The 18,376-nt window shown below is 36.1% G+C and overlaps 1 long non-coding RNA gene across 1 annotated transcript; it reads left to right on the top strand.

The window, feature by feature from the left end:
• Positions 1 to 12,306: 12,306 nt before the first annotated feature.
• Positions 12,307 to 14,057, top strand: LOC131624226 (uncharacterized). Its single transcript, XR_009290538.1, has 4 exons — positions 12,307 to 12,873; positions 12,979 to 13,109; positions 13,356 to 13,438; positions 13,606 to 14,057. It is a non-coding gene; the product is annotated as an uncharacterized LOC131624226 (long non-coding RNA).
• The last annotated feature ends 4,319 nt before the right edge of the window (positions 14,058 to 18,376 follow it).

The following is an 18,376-nucleotide window of genomic DNA, read 5'->3' on the forward strand; positions in this document are numbered from 1 at the left end:
AGACCTCTAGCCGCAAACTCGGCCCAACCTCGCCAAGGCTCTCAAACCCGTTCTCGGTGAATCTTGCAAGGGGCTCTGAACCACGAAAACGATTCGGTCAACCTCCTTAAGGCTCTTAAAAAAGAACTTACAGGGGGCTCTACACCCAAAATCAAAAGCCCAAGCACACTCTTAAGCTTCTGGCATAATCGGAATTGGATCGGCCAAGTAAACTTAAACCTCTGGCCTAGCCTAAACCAAGTACATTAGATGCCTCTAAAAAGTACTAAAAGTTCCAAGCATTTTCATGAACTCAGACAATTATATTTGTTTGTTTCATAAATAAATGGTTGAAAAATAAAGTCCAAGTGCACTCTTAAGCCTCTGGCATTATCAGCTCCAACAAAGCTAAAGCAAGCTTAAAGGGCACTAGCAGAAGCAACAGTTCCAACACGCTTACGAACTCGGGGATAACAAATTCCGAGTACTTAAAAGCTAAGGACATTTTCAAAAAACTTATCCCCGAGAAGTCAAAATTCTCTAAGTACTACGCTTACAAAAGCCAAGTATACAAGTTAAGTGTTATCCAACAGATCAAAATATGCTTAGGCATTCGACCTACGGGATCTTACACGGAAAATGAATATGTAACCCGATTTGTTGATCGGGAACGTAACAACCTTAAAAGCGTTTAATATAAGCTAGTAAAGCAAATAACAAACGCTTGGGGCTTATACCATGCGAGCAGTTAGTCCGATTAGCATAATATGGTCATAAAGCCTTGCAAATCACCATTACATAGACAAATAAGGGGAAAATGATGTACGTAAAACATTATGCTTCTTATTTGCAACACTTAAAGTCGTCATGGCTCGATCCTTAACAGGAAGTATCTCTAGACAAAACTTCATATCTTCCTCCTTAAAACTACATGGCTTTGAGGCTTCAAAGGGTTTCTCACCTTTGGTCTTATCCAATGTTAAAAGTATAGAAAGATCTTAGGAACGTAAAATTCGATCAAGAACGGTTCATAAAATCTAGTTTCAAACCAATTTAAGACTCGGCTAATGACTACTCGGATAAAACGTGAAACAATTAACAATCAAAGGCAAAGTTGATCAATGTAGAGCCGGGAGGCTGAAAAGGAATCACAATTGACCAAAACCTATACGAACCCGTTCTTAATGGTTTAGGACTTATCATAACCGCATCCAAGTTATGCAAGCCCAACAACCACAACTCGGGGCTCACTATCGAGCATACGAAGCTTAAAAATTTACGTGTCACAAAGCGCACATAAGTTCACACATAAGGACAAAGTGCAAGTGTTAGGTAAATTTAAAAGCAGTTGAATTAGCAAAAGATCTAATAAACATAAATTTCAAAAGCCTCAGCAGGGATGTGTTTGGATTACAGAAGGGCAATTTAAAAAAGGAGGACACAGTTACTCCATAAAGTCATTACAAAAATGCATCCATAGCGGATGACTTACCACAACAAAGAAAACACTTCAACATTCTTCACGCATCTGCCTGATGCAACTCGGAGGCATTGTCGGGTTCGGTCTCAGAGGGTCAGGGAAAGGTAATGCGGACCGCGTCCAGTGGATCAACAAGGCGGCCATCCTGCACCACCTTAAGAAAATCCACCTCGGATAGGTCCACCTCAGGGTAAAGCGCTAAGACCTGCTCTTTGGCTTTGTCAAAAGCCTCGTTACCAGCCGTCAACACCTCGATCTAAGACTTCCTCAAATATTATTTCAACTCTTCATTGGCATATATAGCCGATTTCAGCTGGTCCTTCAGGTCGGCAATAGACTTGTTGAAATCGGAATTAGAGGACTCCTTCTTGGTCTTCAGATCGGCAAGATCTTTTTTAAAGTCGGAAGCCTTGTCTTTCGCATCCTTCAAGCTTTTCTCCAGCTTAGCCATCTCCTCCGTCTAGAGCTTCTGGTCCTTCTCAAGATCGCGAGTCCTCCTCACATTGTCATCCCCGACTTCAAAGAGACTCTGTGCCAGAACCATACTCCTCATTAGATAAGAGCTGAGCTTCTGGAAAAGTTCCTAAGGACCCATCGATTTAGCTCTCTGGACATCTGCGCTAGCATTCATATGATCATAAGCGTACTTGACTCCATCAAAGTCATTGCTCCAAAACCTGAACTCTCTGGGCTTGTCACCGCTACCTTAACCAGAGCCTCGCATAAGAGCAAGCATGTCGACATCTCTTTGGCAGGTGTCTTTGCTCATTATCGTGTGATGCTTCTTGGAGGCTAGCTGAGCTTGCTCTTCGACAACTTCATGAGTTGACGTATCTTGTTTAGGGATCTCAATGGACGACGACTAGGAGGCCATCATCTTCTTACGCTTATTGGTCCTGGTCTTAAGGCCGGTGAGGTCGGACTTGTTCTCAGTCGCGCCTCCAGTACCTCTCCGGGCAGCACCAGCCTCGAGCAAAAGTTTCTTCTTCTCGGAAAGAGACAGATCGATCATTTTATCTACATAAAAGAAAATCACATTGATTAGAAATGCGTAAAAAGATAAAAAATAGGTGCTTATCTGATAAAAAGGGCATTACCAAGAAAAGGCAGAAGCTGCTTATTAGGAACCGGAAGCAAGGACTTAATTCTCATCATCCGGAAAGAGTCTAAAACTTTCAAAGAAACGCGCTCCACCTTACTGAGCTTCTCAAAAGTAAAGCCGCATATGGGAACAGGGTCCTTCGTCCAATAGTGGGGGTAGCGGGTGTGGCCATCAGTTGCGTAAAGGACTTGGGGACAAGTCTGACCGCCCTTCACTCGCACGAATTTATCCTTATAATCAGAAAGCTATCAGAAAGCTTCTTGAGGGGATGCCGCTGATTCATATCCAGCTATTCTTCTTTAAGCCTTTTACCTTGAAGAAAGAGAAAAACATATCTATTGTAGGAACAATTGCAATAGCCTCACAAACCCTCTAAAAGGCTTTTATAAATCCCAGCTATTCGGACGGAGTTGTGATGGCGCGGCATTCATAGTTTTGAGAAGGTCGATTTCAAAGTCCGAGAAGGGGATCCTCACATCAAAGGTCTCTAGCACACTCAGATAAAAATAGAACAGTTCATCTTTAGAACTTGTCGGGCAAAGGGTACAAACTCTCTCCCCGGGTCCACAGGGTTTTAGGACTACGTCGTCTTCATTCCCGATTGAGAATATATTCCTGAGGGAACGAAACTTCGCTATCTCGAATTCGTCAAAAGAGCTAGCCTTGTAGCTCATGACTTCATCGTCAAAAGGGGCGACAGTCTGCATTATAAACTCTACGGAACCTGAGAAGGAAGAGGAAGACGAACCAGGGATATAAAAGACCTCTTTAAGGAGTCTATCCGCTTCATCCTTCCCTAAACTCTCTTCCATGTCTCTCAAAAATGAGTCATATAATTCCTTTCTTTCAGCGGCATTAGTGGGTTTTGCAATCATCTTATGGTATTCACCCATATGTGCCATTACTAAAGGCGTTTGTTTGCAAAAAAAACTAAGAGAATAAAAGGAAGAGAAGGAAATAATACTTGGGTAGTTAATGCTTCTGGAAAATGACTTGAGAAGTGGAAACGTTTTTGGCTTTCATGAAAATGATGATAGAAGCGTGGGGGGGAGGGGAGGGCTTAAATAGGGTTTTAAAGCAATGATGAAGGCTAGTTGAACAGTTCCTTAGAGATACTCGTTGCCCATAAAAGCCATCATTGCGAAAACCTAAAAACCCGCTAGACACGCGACTTATCGTTTGACTGACACGTCTTCAAACGGCTATAAAAGAATCCAAAAACTTCATCCGAGTACATCTTCTCGACGAAAGAGAGGACATGTACTCGGGGGGCTTGTTCCGGGATTGGGATTCTTGTAAGACCGCGAACTACAGACGAAGCTTCCTCAAGCACACCCCACTAAACCTACCCCGCAGTAGCTCACGGGGCCAGCCGAGTACACAAACCGGATACGGGTTACTATATGAGTCTGCCCGGATTATCATAGCCGGATGCTGAGGCCCCAGGAACGAGTACCTCAGTCGAGTACTGGTGAAAGGTCGCGTCGTGAAGGAATACGTGGGGTCGTGACACAACCCGGAAGTAACGCTTGGCAGTTATGCATAAGCCGGCTGTAATTGATGATTGAAAATATCATTAATGAACTTGGCATTAATGTCTAAGCCAACGCCTGTAACGATGGAAGGCCAAAGGACGCTTCTGTAATGAGGCCCTGAAGGGTTAAGCAAGACACTTCTCTTGGAACAAAGTGCCTTGCCCACTGCTTCCAAATTCCTTAAGCTACCTTAAAACACCATCGTGTTCAGCAACTCCTCTTCATTCTGAGGGTGATCTCTTTTACCTTAAGTTTTTTACACAAGAACACCTACAAATACAATTATCTAACACTTAGACCAATTATAATAATCAAATAGTCTCTCCTTACCTTAACTGAAGCTTGATTCCAATTCCTCTTCGCGTTCTACAATTCCTCTTTGCCTCTCTCTGTGCCCTAGCTTTGTTTTTCTTTTCTCTATGCCTCCACTTTCCACGAATGTAAATAATGAATTTTTCAACTTCCTTCTCCTTATATAACCCATACCCCTAATGTGGTATTTCCAAATCTACCCCCACTTATCTCCACTAAAGACTATATTTGCCCTTATTGTCTCTAACATCAAAATAACTCTTATTTATTCTAATTAAAATAATTCTGATTAATCATCTTAACTGTTCTACAATCGCCTTAATTCCTCGAATTCATACGAACATCACAAAATCACCGTAATCATCAAGCCGTCACATAAACACCAAAATGTAATAAAATCAAATACTTTATATATTCATGCTAAATTAATTAAATAACTATTTAAATAATCAATTCAGATTTTTGGGGTGTTACTTCTAAACCTAAATATCATGCATAGATTCCACTTGATTATCCTGTTGCACATGAATCCAATGGTATCAGAACAAGTGGGTACCTAAAGATGAGATAATTTATGTTGCAGACATCCTTGATGGCGCCATTGAAACACCAATCATGGTACTTGGACAGTGGTTTCTCACGCACATGACGGGAGAAAGGCATATGTTCCATGATTTGGAACTTAAACCTGGTGGAGTCGTTAGTTTCGAAGGAAATCAGAAAGGGAAGATCATTGGATCTGGAACCATAGGTAATGGTAAGCTTCCTTTTATTAAAAATGTTCTTTTAGTTGAGGGTCTGATGCATAACCTATTATCAAGTAGTTAGCTCAGTGACTATGGTTATGACGTTATTTTCAATCAAACGTCTTGTAAGGCTGTAAGTTGGAAGGATGGCTCAGTCATGTTCAATGGAAAGAGGAAGAACAACATTTACAAAATAAGGTTATCTGAAGGTAGAGAAATTCGAACAACATAACGCAAAAAATATTTCTTCAGAAATTTGATCACGGTTTTAACATCAGCTTTTGCACACACAATGGCTTCTACCCATTTGGATATATAGTCTATAGCAAACAAGATGTATTCAAAAGAAAATGATAGTGTAAATGAAGGTAGAGAAAAACACAAGAAGGGGGGTTTGAATTGGATTTTCAAAACTTTTCCCTTTAGAATGAGTATTCGTATGAGATAATCAATAAAGAATGCAATAAAGAGAAAGATGATGCATTCAGTTATCCAGGTTCCCGTTAGAAAAGGTTAGTCCTATCCACCCACCAAGGTGATTTTGCCTTAGAAAAGGACTTAATCCACTAATCATATAAATGATTTCAATTGCACGAGCCAACTGTCATTGACTAACAACCAGAACATTGATCAATTATGTAAGTGATCTCTTAAGAATTCTGACCCAACTGGTCCCCTAAGAGATATAATGATCAACGACTCCTTTAAGATATCTAACCCAATTGGTCCCCTAAAGAAGATTTTCTACTAAGACAAATTATCAAAGTCTTCTTGAGTATAAAGACTAAGAATAGTCACTCAAGGAACAATCAATAAAAATTGATTAACATTGTGTTTACATGAATGCTTCTAATAAACATATTACATAAATGTTTAAGTACAAATACAACACAAAAGTGTTGAGCAAAATATGAGCAACAACTCCTTGCTTTTACATGATTCTAAAAAGATGTATATGATAGTTGTTGGGTATCATCTCGTAGTAATCTTCTCTCTCTTCTTATGTCTTCATTTTAATCCTCCTTAGCTTTAACTTTCATAATGTTGCAACAACTTTCACGTTTCTTTGAATACTTGAGCTTTGGATTCATCGCATTTGAATAGTAGCGTTGCAGCTTTAGTATTTGCGAGTGTCTTTTAGGCTTTTGTAACAGCAACCAGTATTTGATATTGAGCAACAAGCCTTGGTTGTGTTCCAGCACCTTTTCTTCTGAAGTCGTGATCTTCATTTATAGTCTTCAGAGGAATACGTTGTGAGGATAGAATATTCTTTTCTAAAAGTTAACAATTACTTTCCAACGGATAGTATCAAGTGTTGATATTGGATAGTACAACACATTTCTTCCTTAGCTTGTAGCTTGCAACTTTAACATAGAATACAACTTTAGAATGTATGAACGTCTTGAGAATAGTGAAGTTGTTCAAGCATACCGTTATACTTAATCTTCTTAAGAAATTTTCTTGATCTTATCTTTAAATGATGTACTTCTGATTATGAAGTAGTAAGCTTGGACGAGATCAATTTCTTATCTTTTTTCTACTGATGATTTATCTGATTGGTAATTTAGAAACTACATTGCTATGATAACATGAAAATATCAGAGCCAATAGGAACATAACTTTGTCTCTCTGAAATAAAAGCAATAGCCTTTATGAAGAACGACGCATAACTTCCTAGAACAAATGTGTATCTGAAGTAAGATAAATGATTTCAGAAGTGAGAAAGAAATCATATCACATTACATGCAAGAGTGTCAGAGTATATCACAAAACAATATTGTCTTCAGGTATTAATGCAACATTGTATCTGAGGAACACATCTTTATATCTGAACTTTGAGTCATGACAACTAATCTGTATATCTGAATTTGATCTTTATCAACTAGTCTTGACTATGTCATTAGAGTTTCAAGCAACAACTTATCTGACGAACATATCTTGACATGTGATCTTTGAAGCAACAACTTACGTGCGAAAATACAGAGTACAAAATATATGGTGAAATGGGAAAGACCATGAGTTATGTATTTAAAGGAGAAATTTGCCTCGTATACGAAGTAGGTACATAGGGGACATCAATCATCAGAGCCTCAAGGATCTTGGGCATCATTGCATGAACAAAGTTTCGATGGTCCTTATGACAAGCATGCAAACAAACCAACTGCCTATATCACTTTGCCATTCCAAAGACAATTTGCATTATTGCATCGTAGTAAATGCACCATCAATCCTATATGGATCGCGGTTCCAATCCCATGAAACATCACAACCAAAATTAAGCTCACCTCTTTTCACCAAAATAATATACCCAAAACACCTCGCTCTTACAAACATAGTTCTTGAAGGACTGTAATTGGAATGTCCTACCATAATCATGTCGTCCTTACAAGCCTCATACTTGAAGGACTAAGGACTAGAATAACTCTAGTCATGCAAAAAGTACCTGACCCAACAACTCTTTTGCTCGTAAGTAACGTAGAGAGTAATTAGGCACTAAGAGATAAGGTCATGTGGTGAACATTTGATCTAATCTGACCTAGTACTCTTTCGTCATGGCTCATGGGAAAATGTGTCAAGCCACATGTTACAAAAATAGATGAAAGGCCTTAGGCTTACTAGGTTAATGATATCTACTGTTGTTAAGGATGACTTATCTCATTCACTCTCATTATTTGGTCAAAGTCAAAGACACGTGACTGAATTCAGAATCATTAGAAATCAAATCGGTCTTTACAAAGACTCCTGATTCAACTAAACACAATTATAAGTAATTCAATCTATTAGTTGGATTACTCGTTCACATATTTACATATCAGAACTAAACTAACTTTATTACGCACGTCATTGCATGCAGGATATTGTACTCAACACAAGTACAAAAATTATTTTTAAAATAAATGGTAGAGCACCAAATTTTTTTTGGAGTAGAATACTCATCACACTAAGTTTCATTCGGTTTCCTCCCTGTTCACTAACTATAATATATTCCCCTAAAAGTCCAAGTAGACAACATCTAGGTAACCATCAATTTCAAGTGCAACAAGCCATGGCCCGCCATTCAAACCTATCCATTTTCAATTACCTAAATTTTAAGGGATGAGGCTATTCTCAATCATAAATCAATAACTTAATCTATAATTTTATTTATCATATAAAAGAATACTTTTGTATCAGAATGTTATTGATCAAGCAATATTAATGAGTTTATTTAAAAACATAGTAACATTAATGAAGGTGTGCTTCTTGCTCCCCAAGTTTGTGACTTAATAACAAACATAAGTGCCACTCAATCAATCTATCATACCCTCTCTTTTTCTGAGTCCAATATCTTTTACCGTGTCTTCGTCACCACCACTCCATGTCAATTATTTTGCTTATTCGGCATAATCTTTGCATATAAGCGACCCAAACATCACTTCGACCCCCAAAATCAGTTGCCACTGGCCACACCAAAGCCTACCCTTCACATCAAGTTCATGTCTGTGTCTTGTCACCCAAGTCTACATCTCCCTATTTGCATTTTAGACCATTCCTAGCAACATCACTACCGCCACGTGGAGTCCTGGTCGTGACTATGACTGCCCACTACTATTTAGCCCCCACCCCACCCTGTTTCGTTCCTCATTCAAAATGACAAAAAATCTATTAAAAACGTCAAAGGTCAAATTATAATATCCCACATTTTGTATCTCATTTAACTTAATTCATTTAAGCTAAGATCATGGCATGATTAAAGTCATAAACTCATAATCAACATGAACCATGACGCGTCCCACTATAAACTAAGTACTCATAGCCATTTAATAGTGCGGACCGAATAGATCTCACACACCAAACAATAGTAGACATATTATTTGTCTGCTTGCCACACAAACGAACAACATTTATTATACAAACCTCTGCATACATTTTTATTTCAATGATATTGCTAATTGTATAGATATTTGATTTTGGTCAAATTAAAACGAATAGATATTTTCAAAATAGTATATAATATCTATGAGAGTTTGGAAAGCGCCACTACTAGAAATACACATATTACCTGCGGAATTTCATGCGGAAAATATTCCGCAGGTTTACCTGCGGATTTTCCTGGAACTTTCTTAAATAAAATAAATTTTCCTGCGGTTCAAGAATTGGCAGAAAATTCTGCAGGAATACCTGCGGATTTTGCTGCGGTTTATATATTTCAAACACAAAATGGAAATATATTGCAAAATTCGCAGGTAAATCCGCAGGAAAGTTTCCTGCGAATTTTGCTGCGGACATTGATTTTATTAAAACCAAAATATTATACAAAATCCGCAGGTAATTCTGCAGGAAAGTTTCCTGCGGATTTTGCTGCAAATTTAACTATTTTCTAAAAGTAATAGCAATTTTTGTCAATTTTTTTTTAAAATCAATCATTATATTTAATGGTTAATTATTTAATATATTAATTAATATTTTAATGTGAATTGTGTTATTTTAAAATTTTCACCTTAATTTTTTAATGAAATTAAAGTTATAAAAAATTTAAAAAATAAAATCAATAAAAGGTATTAAAAATTTTGAGAACGGGTATCGAAGATTTTTTTTATAATAATCAATTTTTTAAAAAAATTTATAAGTAACTCATATTTCAAAAATATTACCTCAATAACCAAGTTTGACCATTCTATATTGCGCCTCCTCTTTTTTTAAATTCAAACATGGTTGACGATTTCTCAATGCATCCCATAGATTTTTTAGACACCACGCAAAATTTCATTTATACACCCAATTTCCGTAGATGCATCTCCGGAAGTACCTTTTTAAAAAAAATCTTCAATGGTATCAATTAAAAAAATTAAATATATTTTGGTTAAAAATTCTAATATATATATATATATATATATATATATATATATATATATATATATATATATATATATATATATATATATATATATATATATGAGAAAATGAATGGTGCACCGACACTGTCAATTATTTTTACACTGTCAACCAATGACAACTATGTATCCTGCCAACTATATATATTAACGTGAATTAATAGTATATTAGAATATTATATTATTTAATATATTTTTAATAATATATTTCAGTTTAAATAATAAATTAATTTTAAAAATTAAAATAAGTATATTTAATATGGTTGAATAATACTCGAGTAAATTCTATTTGGGAAAATTCTATCTGGGAAATAAATATTAGTTATGTAATAATACTATTAACCATTAAGCTAACGGTGATTATGTGTCAAAAATTAAAAGCTAATTGCGATTCAAGTTAAACAATACTAAAAATAATTTCTCAAATGCTTCAAGTTGAAACGATAGAACAAAAACGCCTACATACTTCAACTCAGCCTTACCCTTACAAACGTATGGAGTTCGCTGAAAACAAAACCTTCATAACAGAGAAATCTCGAAATCGCTCGAGCATCGTTCACGTTTGGAGTTGACAAAGCCATTACTCATTCCACCACGACCAGTCTTCTTCACAACTAAGTATACTTTTAATCTCTTGTTAGTTGTAATTGTAAATATATATTAAAAGTTAAGATGGTGTATTTCTTATTGTTTTTAATTTTATTGATTTATTAAAAATAATTATATATTTAATTGTTTATTTTGAATTAAAATAAATGATATAAATTATTTAATTACTGATTAAACCTAGTTATCCTCTTTTTGTTCTTCTTCACCCGATAAACCCCAATTAGTTTAGGGTTTTCATCTTCATCGTTACCTCAGAAAAACTTCTCCAAATTCTAGCAATCCGATTCGAATTTCGTATACAATATCAAGAAAACAGCACCGTTTTGGATCCATGTGTTGATTTGCAGATTCGAAAATGACACGGGCTTATACTATGAAGGGGGAAGAAGCGAAAGAACAAGGAAGTGTCAGGGAAGTACGATCATGAAGAAGATGAAGAAGAACAAGTCCAATCAAAGAAACCTGCGATTCAGAGAAGAACCACCGTCGGTAGTTACAAAAACTGAGGAAAGTAGTGAACTTGCAGGTATTTCAATTGCTCCTTCATTTGAAAAACCAGTGATAACGCGGGTGTTATTTTCATTCTAGTCTTTTCATATTGTTAAATGTGTTTAAGAATTACTTCTAAGGTTAGATATATGATTGATTGTGAACTATGAAGCACAGACACATAGACACTGGTAATAATTTAAGAAGCGAACAAATTAAACATAATCACAAGTGTGTTGTGCAGTTTCGGTCACCGACACTGACACATCTTTTCAGAGGCGTCGGTGCTAGATAGGTTTACATCAATGGATATTTTTCTCTAGCTAAGTTATTATACTTTTTTATTTAAGTTCTGATATATTTAGCAGATGTTGCAGTATAACTACTACAAGGAGGTTAATTTCTAAATTGTACTTCAATGCTAATTTTTCCAGCATTTTGTATATTTTGATAGTCCTAGTTGTATTTGTTAACAAAATCCAACTACACAATCTTCGGGTCCTCATCGTCGGCCGAAACAGGTAAATCAATTCATCTCTACACAACTGCCTCTAACACTGTCAGTTATAATAACTCTAATCACGTGCGTGTGTGTGTGTGCGTGTAACAGAGAAAAGGTGAAGCTCTCGTTGTTTTTTGGATGACCGGGTTTAAGATTGGTGATATTCGTTAAGTGTTGAATTGAAAAAGTCAGTTTTGGAGTTTTGTGTTTTTGGTGGTGTTGTTGTTAGAAGTCTGGGGTTTGCAGGTTGAAATTTGTGTACTTTATTTTGAAGATGGAAGGGTTAGAATTAAAACTTGTTAGTTTTTGAATAATAAATGTTTAAACTATTGAAAGACCATGATAATCTATGAAGCGTGTGTTGAATTTTGAATGCAGAAAATGATAGAAGGCGAGCTCATGTTCAGACAGCCGGAATTGAATGTATAAAAGTTACAAGGTAAGCTCCTGCATGACAGTATGGTTAATTGGAACAATTTATACAACAAATATGTCTTAGCCTTACCATGAGTGCATTGTTTATAGAATACCTTTCTATAATGGGTAGGTTGTTAATAGATATTGTCATACCTATTCTTATCCTATGTCTGTTATGAATATCTCATTCACACCAAGACAATGTTGTCCTCATGGCTTTAGTTCTGATATCGTGTATAATTGTAGGCTAAGTGCTTGGAAACTGGTGAAACTGTGGCTATCAAAAAGGTTCTTCAAGACGAGGTATAAGAACCGGGAAACTTGCCAAGATTAAGGAAGAACAAGGGCTTATAGCTGAGGCTGCTGATTTGATGCAAGAAATTGCGGTCAACGTGAATTTGTCATGTTTTTATGGCTTATGTATATCTTTGATTTTTGGATCTAATCATGATGTTCCAATCACTCCAGATGAGGTATGATGCTTAGTTTTGTCATGTGCTGCTAGTTACTGCGCCATCGGCCATGGCAGCGGCGTCGTGGATATAATTATAACCCTGTAAAATGAAGTTCCTGTAAAATGAAGTTCCTAATGCATTCTTCTTTTCTTTTTACTGTCCTAGTTGAACAATGATCTTTGTAATTTTGTCTTTAGCTGTTAAAGTAGTTTTTATATAAGTTATATGATAAATACTTATGTCGCAAGTGCTTAATTAACCGCTTATTTTTTGAATGTCCTGTGTTTTATGCAGTTGTTTTCTAGGTCAATGAAATGAGAGATAGACCTTCATGCAAAGTTTCTCAATGTTGAGAATGTACTTGGCTTACACGGTACTATGTTTTATTACAAATACAAACGTGATAGATATACTTGTTTCACTCCATCAATTGTTCAATTTCTAATACAAGATTCTTTCTTCGGCTTTGTTGTTGCAGAGGCTCTTCAGAGATAAATAGTAGCTTTGATGAATGTAGAAGGAATCAATAAGGAACTTGTTGCAAGCCATCTCCACATTACATTTTCTTTAATATTGTTATTTACAAATCTGTTGTTGCTAAAGCAGCTGGTATGATCCACTTCTAACCCTTTTTTAAAAATTTTTTTTCTTTGAATTTTTTTCTGAAAATTATAATTCTGTCAAATAATTTTCCCAAATTTTGTATTATTTCAAGTTGCTAAGTTATATGAGTGAATAAAACAGTGCATCTGACAAACTGGCCTTAAAGTGTGTATACCAACCTTGTTTAGTTGATTAACTTGAAATTTTGTATAGCTTTTGATTTGGCTGAATATGAGTATTTGTTTTTGGCAGTCTGTTTGGATGGACCATTGCCTGCTTATCATTTCAACCGTGGATTCGGATAGGGAGCAAACAGCTGACTTGTTAATTTAGAGGTATCTCATGATCTTTCATATTATTATATAATATAATAGTATGGTGTTTCTTATAGGTTTCCTCTATATGTTTGTATTGTATACCCAGATAAGATCTCATATAGAAAAGTTTAGAAGTGTGTTTGGGAACACATGTTTGATGATATTTATGTGAAATTCGGTGGCAGGGACGTGCGTGGATCATCAAATTTCATGGAGAAGGCGATTCCTTTTATGGGAATAATGAGCAATAATGCTCAAGAGAATCCAGATTTTTCATCATATAAGTTTCCTACAAAATGGCTGGCCATCAATCTCACTCAGAATTATGATTATTGTTGTGGTGGTTTGGAGGCCAGATATCCGGTGGTACCGTATCTTACTGTTTTAATCTGAATGTGAATCTAGCTAGCTCTGAGGTGAAAAATTATGTCTGTTGGGGATTTCTCATAATCCAACTATTCCGGGAGAGGACGAAGCTAGTAGTCCAATAATGAAAGTGATCAAACAAATGAAGTTGGCGTCGATGAATTAGATGAAGAAGACCTTAGTAATAAATTCTGATTTGTACTGTTTTTCTTGTTGACTTGGTGTATCTTTTTAACTTGGGTGGACAAATGATCATTAGTAGCTTGGTTCTTTGAGTCATTTTTAGTAATGTGACTATCTAAATTCTTGTTACTTTGTAACAATTTTTATAGTAATAAGTTGTATATGAATTTGTCTTGTATTTTAAATTAAATTTTAATTTTTATATTATGGTTATTTTAGTATACAATTAATAACATTTCAAATGAAAAATAACATTTTTAGGTTTAAATTTTCATGCTGATTTCCTGCGGATTTAGCTGCGGATGTTTCCTGCGGATTTAGCTGCGGATATTTCCTGCGGATTTAGCTGCGGAATTACCTGCGAAATTTTCTGCGGAAATTATTACCCACGAAGGTTTTAGCTAAGGACGAAAAGTCGCAGGAAAATCCGCAGGTAACGTGTTTCCTGCGGAAATTAAGCTAAAATCCGCAGGTAAATCCGCAGGAAATTTGAGTATTTTTAGTAGTGCGCCTGAGTTGAAAATAGACTACGCATTCAAATTTAAAAGACTTTACACTATATATATATATATATATATATATATATATATATATATATATACTCAAAATCATAAGACATTTGAGGTATGAGTTATTTCTCTTATATATTCAATATTTTCTTTATTTATAGTCGACGTGAGACTTAACCACTAATAATTGAAGTTTAACAATTTCACCCATAATTATGAGCCACGGCCACATCACAAGCATTGCTTCCTATTAAGATCATCACTTGGATGGAAAGGTTGTAGGTATAAACATGTAATTCTATTAATCTTTAATATTTAAGGATTTTTTTGTCTCCAGCTTATGTGCATATATCCAGTGAAGATTATTTAAAATTGATCTAAAATCGAAGAAATGTGTCTTTGTCGGCTACACAAAAGGTGTGAAGGGAGTTCATGTTATGGGATCTGATTAAAAAGTGGATGGTAATCCGAATAGATGTTTTTTATGTCAATTAACCCTGGTACGAAATTCGAAGTAATAAGGTGTTAGCTGAAGATTTCGACTAAAGGATTGTGATACCTTGAAGTGTTGGATTATGATGAAGAAATAGTTCTCATAGTGCTATTTAAGGATTTTTCTCTTTGGAAGAAATGTTATTCGACAAAGAGTGGCTTTTTTAATGCAAGTATCCTTTGACGGAAGCGCTAACATGATCGAAATGCTGAAGCGGGAAGATTTGAAATTCAAATGGGACGGTTTTGTTAGCGGACGCGTGGGAACATCTGAAACGAAGTGAACGTTCGAAATATCAAACGTGGCAAAGATCTATGTAGAGACCGTTAGGGTCGAAATAGTATAAATAGGAGTGCTATTGTTAAGATTGATATGTTCGAATCAATAAACAAAAATTCACAAAAATACTCGAAGTACCAGCGTGAGAGAAAAGAGTCTTTGCTGAAAAAATGTATGTGTGAAGAACATCATATTTACATTTCATGTTATTTGTTTAAATGCAAAGTTATATTTTAAGTCAAAGTTTATGTTGTTTATGTATTTACTTTATTTCGTTTTGAAGTCATTTACTTATTGCGATTTACATTAGAAAGTTGTATATATTTACAAACTAGAAAGATTATTGAATATGAATCGAATTACTGAAACTATTTGACAATGTCCTAGGATCAATCTAGTTTATCCTGCGAGTAACCAGATTGTTTAAACATTTTGGAAGACTAGCGGTTGTTTGTCAGAAATCACTGGTGAACAAATTGGCACACCGGGTGGGACTGTGTCATAGTGTTATCGTCAAGTATTATTAATTTCAATTAGTTTTTTGATTTAGTGTTTTTGTTTCCATCTGTGTTGTATGAACCTTAGGAGTGGTAAAATTTTCGACAATAACCAACCAATACCTAAGAGGAGATATACTAAAATAATGGCTAACAACACTAACAGAGGGGGACAACAAGATCCTCCACAGGTATCGGGAAATAACAATGCTAGTGCAACAGACACTACAGGACCCAATGCCCAATCGCAGCCCATGTCTGCGCCAATGCATTCACTGGCCGTAACTGGTCCAATACAAGGGTCTACAGAAACGACCCAGGGAAATAATTCAACATCCGTTGCCGCTACAACCGCGACAGCCACTCCATCGATCGCACAAGTAAGCCAGATACCACCATTTGGCACTCAGGGGACACCACCTCCAAACCAAGGATTCGAAAGCCAAAGACAATGGAGAGATCCACCTTATGGGATGCCATATTCTTACATGGAAGGTTTAAGTAATATACCTATTTACACTGCACCCAATATGTCAGCTTTTTCCCCATTCCAAAATTCTGGTTCTGGTGTGAATAATATGGGACAAAATGTTCAAAGTCAAAATGTCTTACCCACACCGACAACAAACAATCAAGCAGCATTCCGACAACAGATGGACGCCAGTAATCAATATATGGTAGGTTTGTTGGCCAGAGAAATGAGAGCTATATTTTCTCCTTTGATACAGAACATCAACAAAACCAATCAAGATAACTCTGAGACATGTCAACAATTGTCAGCACAGATAGGTCAAATAGAAAACTTTTTAGGCGCTCCTGAAACCTCAGCGCGTCAAAGGACAAACCAAATAGTCATTAAGGAGGATGAACCAACCATAAATCAAGTTCGACCACCAAGACCACCCCCTGAAATAGAACCCTTGAGGGCAGGATTAGAACAACAAGTAGTTCGACAAGAGACCCCTGAAGAATAGCCAGAAAGGGTAGTGATGGTTAATAGAAACCAAAATGCTGACGAAGTGATTCACAGGGTTAGGAAAAATAATCAGATGGAGACAAATCTAAATGCTATGATAGAGAGGATTATGGCCCAAAATGGTTTGAACACCAGACTTCGAAGGCCAAATTATACCTCTCATTTATCAGATTATGTTCTACAGACTGAATTACCTAAGGGTCACAAGGTCCCTAAGTTTACCAAATTTTTAAGAGATACTAGTGAATCTACCACAGAGCACATAGCCATATATATGACCAAGGCCGGAGGTTTGGCGAACAATGAGGATCTGAGGATGAAATATTTCCCTAGTTCTCTAACAAAGAACGCTTTCCCATGGTTCACGACACTACCACCAAATTATATAGATACTTGGTCTCAGTTAGAAAGGTTGTTGAAGGAGTGAAAAACACTTAGAAAGGGGGGATTGAATAAGGGTTTCTTCTAAAAATGGTAGATAAAAATAAATAACACAGTTATTTTTATCCTGGCTCGTTGTTAACTAAATTACTCCAGTCCACCCCTGACAAGGTGATTTACCTCAACTGAGGATTTAATCCACTAATCAAACTGATTACAATGGTTCTCCACTTAGATACCCTCTAAGTCTTCTAGAGTATTCTGATCACAACTTGATCACTCTAGGAACTTCCTTTTACAATCAATGTAAAATAAATATTATAAGAGATTCAAATGCTTCTTAATAAGCTATAATCACAAAGTGATTTTTCTCTTAAGTTTAAGTTCTAACACTCACTAAGATAATACAAAGTTGTGAGGTTGAAGATGAAGTTCTTCTTTGCTTTTGTGTGATTTCAGTTTGATAGTGTTTTGGTTCTTTTGGGCAAGAGTTGTTGCTGCTTCTGAATCAGAACTTCTATATATAGGCGTTGAGGAAATGTGACCATTGGGAGCATTTAATGCTTTGCGTGAATAGTACACTACTGCATTTAATGTTTCACTCTTTTGTCAACTACCTTGAGCCATGCTTCAGCTGCTTTTACTGACTTTGCCTTTTGTAGCTTCTAACGTTCCTTTTTTCTGTCAGAGATTTGACATTATAGCCTTTTCATCTTGTACTTGCTTCTGGACTCAGATTATGTAGAATGAACATTTGAATATCAGAGTCTTCAGCTTTGGTGCAGATGCAACTTATGTCTTCAGACTTGGAAGTGCTTTAGAGCGTGATACCATCAGATCTTCAGAGCTTTGCTTCTGACTGCCATCTTCTGATGCTTTCCAGATCATGTTCTGAATTCTGCAGGACCATCTTCTGATGTCTTCCGGATCATGTTCTGATGAAGCCATCCAGATCTTCTGGGTCAGAGCTTCTGAACGCTGATTTTATGCATACTCTTTTAGACTTTTTCTGAAATGGAAAACGTGAATAATTAGAGTACCACATTCTCTTATACGAAATTCATATATAATGTTATCATCAAAACTAAGAATATTGATCAGAACATTTCTTGTTCTAACAATCTCCCCCTTTTTAATGATGACAAAAACATACAGAATTGATATGAATTTGTATCTAGAATATCAGATGAAAAAGACAATACACAGATATAGCATTAAAGCATATTAACCAGAGTGTGTGAATATGTCTCCCCCTGAGATTAAAAATCTCCC

Source organism: Vicia villosa, unplaced genomic scaffold, assembly GCF_029867415.1.
Source record: "Vicia villosa cultivar HV-30 ecotype Madison, WI unplaced genomic scaffold, Vvil1.0 ctg.000109F_1_1, whole genome shotgun sequence".
Classification (NCBI taxonomy): Eukaryota; Viridiplantae; Streptophyta; class Magnoliopsida; order Fabales; family Fabaceae; genus Vicia; species Vicia villosa.